Here is a 4,566-nt window from a genome sequence, read left to right as displayed (position 1 = left end):
GCACATTGCTTACCCTGGATCTCTGGCCCTTGCTCTTCTTGTTTGGTTATGACTCTGAAGTAGGTACTGGCATCAATCAAAATAGCCTCTAAAATAGTAGACCACATCCGTCCCTGGCTAAAGAGTTCATCTATTTGCTTCCTCTAAGCCAATAGTTCTCTGAGTTACCCCTTCAAGATGCCTGCTAAAGCTGTTAAAAAACACAGATGCCCATCCCAGTTCCAGAACAATTAAATCACCATTGTCACAGGTGACAATATACTGAAAATTTTAAAGCTTACAAAATTATTTCATTGTGTATCCAGAGTGAAGTCATCTAAGGGGTCTTTTCTTTCCCTTTCTCCTGCCCTGTAGGACTGTACCTGCTGGGGGAAGGTGGGGACTTCGCCTTTTCTGGTGCTCTGTCATCTGAAGCAAGCTTATTATCAAACACAGTGATATTATTTTCTTGAAAGGCCCAATTAAGAAAAAAAATTGAGGTTTAATTATTCTTAGCTCAACTATTTTATCAGCTTTATGTGGAATTGGATAATTATGAGGAAATAGAACATTCTTTTAGCCAAATCATATGGGCCTGTAGGAAACTATTTCTGATCTATTATAATAAAAAAAAATCCACAAGATTAAACATTGCTCACAGTCTTATTTTCTTTCCCCAGCCCTCAAGAAAAGGAAATTGTGATATATACTGTCAAAACTCCTAATTGCTCCAGCTCATAATAATGTTCAATATTCCTCATCTTTCTGGGTGAAATACTCATACATTCTTATTTTAATTAACTACATAGATAATTATGTAGTTTACATAGAATTATTCCTCATTAAGAAAGGGAATGGTATTAACCACCATCACCAATTTAATACACCCATATTAAATTATTAAATATTCTAAAGATGTTTCTTTTAAACAAATTAGTTCCAAATTGCTAATACACATACTGCCTTTAAGATATTTGATATGTTACTTTTTTTTAAATACTAATTTGAATTTTCAAATATATTCTTATGGTGAAACTATTCTTACAAACCCAGTTCAGTTGTCATAATTATTTTTCCTTATAATTATTTGCTTTTTTTTTTCTTTTGATTCCAATTATTTTTCCTATATCCTTTTAACTGTTAAGGAACATTATCTTCAGACTTCCCTTTACCGGGTACTGGAATTACTTTAGTGCTAATATTCTCCTGAGCATAGCTGCCTACTGGTGGATTTGGTCATGTAGAGTAAAATTTTATTTCATAATGTGGTAAATCCATTCAATGATAAATGTCAATGATAAGACAAGATGAGATGATAGAGTTTTGGAAGGATCAGGATGTTGGGGAGGCTGACCCAGTGGGCCAGCCCCTGTGCTGTCTCATAAATAATCAATAGATATTAAGGCTAGTAGAGTATAGCACACTGTTTTTATGACCTACACAAAAATAGTTCCCTGTTTTTGTGAACTATTTTAGAAAAGTCTAGTAGGATCATGAAAAAGATAAAAATCTATAGGTTAATAAGTTGTCCTACATATAGTTGAGCATTAAAAAATGATTCTACACTAAGAGGTTTTAGCTCAGTTCTACTAAGCTTCTAATAATTGTCAATCACATATCAGGCACTGTAATCAAAATGTGAAGATTCAAAAAATGAACGTTGAAGACACAAATTTAAGGAGATTGACAAGAATAGCATTTTTAGCGCGTAGTATGTACCATACACATTAAACATAACACCTTTTTTGTACTCAAAACACCTCTCTAAGAGGGAGTACCAAATCCATTTTTACAGATGTGTTATATTAAATAGAAACTGTCAATTCATGCAGTTAGACAAACTATCAAATAGGGCATGAACTAAAGACGATTCACAACAAAATCTTTTGATTCCAAAGCAAATTTTGTTTTTATCTGTGTTTACTTCCTTCTTATTTCTAAAGTCACTAGAAATTCAAAACGCAGCAGAAGCCCACTCAAAGCAGCCTCCAGTCGTCAGCTGACACTACGGATTTCTCACACTCCCGTTAAACTTTCAGCTTATTAGAAAAGGGATAGATGCTACATGATTGCCTGTGAAATTTCATTTTCACTCTGGTCCAGGCTGAAGGAGAATAGAGTTGCAAGAATCAGAGAGCAGCAGAGAGAAGAGGGAGAGAGCAGAGACCGTGGGAAACGTGATGAGTACAATTTTATCAAGAGATTTAAAGTGGTCCAATGTTTTGTCAATTATCATAGCAAGTGCCAAAGCAGGCCTAAGTGCCCTTTTATGAACATGTAATCAAACCACAACTTAGAGAGGATATTCATCTCCAGGAGAAGATATCTGAGGAAATTGCATTAGCAGGTAACTTCCAGGTGGAAACATGCTTAAATTAACGCCACCATTTGGGAAGTATAGAGACAAGCACATACCTGAAACTGTCTCTCTTAAGTCAATGGTTTCATAAAATTTGCACACATGCACCACCTTTGGAAAAAAATGAAGAACAAGAATTCTTAGGGAATTAATGAATACATCCGTAGATGTTATTCTCATTATGTAAACATTTCCCCAAATGCATAGAAAATTAGTGAAAAGAACTCTACCAAGAGCTCAGGGTAGGCAAGGGATGGATGCAATGACAGGTGATTTTAATTCTTCTTTATATCTTTCTGTACTGCTCAAGACCTTGCAAGTTCATTTGTTTAATACAAACCACAACTCTAACAACAGTTGCAAAGAAGGCTGAAAGTTGTGCGTTTCCCAAAGTAGGGCATGCCCTCCCAGATCGTGTGGGCATTCTGATAGAGTCATTTCGTTCTCACGTCAATTTGAACATGTGCTTTTCCCCTTCTAAAAACCTATTGAACTCCTCTTTGTCCATCAAAACTACATATTGATAATCTGCACATTTCCAAAGACAATCTTCCCCTCAATCCTCCCTAACCTTCATCATTTGTTTTCTTGTAACACAAAACTTTTTTCTTTGGGCATCCTGCTAGTTCTGGAATTGGAAATTCTTTTTAGAATACTCACCCCTCACTTCTTAGCAAATAAACTATTCCAGTAACCCAAGTCTCCTTTTAGATATTACTCATCCTTCCTGACTCACACTTTGATTGTTGGTTCTGCTCTGTCCTTACATTACCTCACCCTTCTTTGGTCAGAGTACTTACTATATTTTGAGAACATTGATTTTATTTTCTAAATTTGAAGCAATTGCTTTCCTTTCCAGATGCAATTTCATGATAAATTATATTTAAGCATATCATATAAAATAGAGAATATATATATACACACACATTTTTAGAGAAAATGCAGTTTTTGAATATATATTTTTAATTGTATATTTTTAAAGTGCAGACCAGGATGTCTTGATATACGTATGAGACACATGAAGAAATTATTACTACACTTAAGAAAATTAATCCATTCATTGCATTCGATAGCTACCATTTTGTGTATATTTGTGTGTAGTAAGCACACCTAAAACATATTCTTTTAGCAAATTTTTATTTTTTTATTTTATTTATTTATTTATTTATTTTGAGACAGAGCCTCAAGCTGTCACCCTGGGTAGAGTGCCGCAGCATCACAGCTCACAGCAACCTCCAACTTCTGGGCTAATGTGATTCTCCTGCCTCGGCCTCCCAAGTAGCTGGGACTACAGGCTCCCGCCACAACGCCCGGCTATTTTTTGGTTGTAGTTGTCATTGTTGTTTGGCAGGCCCAGGCTGATTTTGAACCGGCCAGCTGTGGTGTATGTGGCCGGTGCCTTAGCCACTTGAGATACAGGCTCCCAGCCTTTGCAAATTTTTAGTATATAATACAATATTATTAACTATAGTCTCCATGCTGTACCCTGAATTTCAGGATTCATTCATCCTAAACTACTGCATATATTTTGTGCTTCTCTCCACTTCCTCCTACTGCCTCTGGGAAAAAATGTGCTACTCTCTGAGCTTATGTATTTAATTATTTTTTTTAGATTTATCATAAAAGGGCCATAATGTGCTAATTTATTTCTATCTTTGCCTTATTTCACTTAGCACAATATCTTCAATGTGGTCACAAATGGAATATGTGACAACTTGGTCATGAAGCCACAAATGGCAGTATCTTCTTTTTTGAAACTGAATAATATTCCATTTGTGTGTGTGTTTATGAGGTCAGATAACTAAGTTCACAAACTCATCCTAGAAAAAGTGCCACCATCTCATTGTTAGATATTATGATGGTCATCTTTAAGGAATCCCCTTGGGAAGCTATGTACCAATGCTATCTACCCATGGCACCCAGTCTACCCTTCAAAGCAATATTGGAACTCTTTTTCTGGAATGGCCATTGGTGTTGTATGAGGGCTGATAATTAAGTTTGCCAACTTGTCACCAGATGGCCAAGAAGAGTACTTTGAAGATGACTGTAGTGATATTCAGTCATGAGATACATAGCACTTTTTCTAAGCTGGGTTCTTCATAGTCCAAAGTCATATATATATTTGTGTATATAAAGATATAGATACATATAGATATGCGTATATATAATACATATGATGTATGCCTAGTAACTAATCTTTTTTGTTTATTCATCCATTGATGTGTGTC

The sequence above is a fragment of the Nycticebus coucang genome, chromosome 10, assembly GCF_027406575.1.
Source record: "Nycticebus coucang isolate mNycCou1 chromosome 10, mNycCou1.pri, whole genome shotgun sequence".
Lineage (NCBI taxonomy): Eukaryota > Metazoa > Chordata > Mammalia > Primates > Lorisidae > Nycticebus > Nycticebus coucang.
This window is presented reverse-complemented; position numbering follows the sequence as displayed.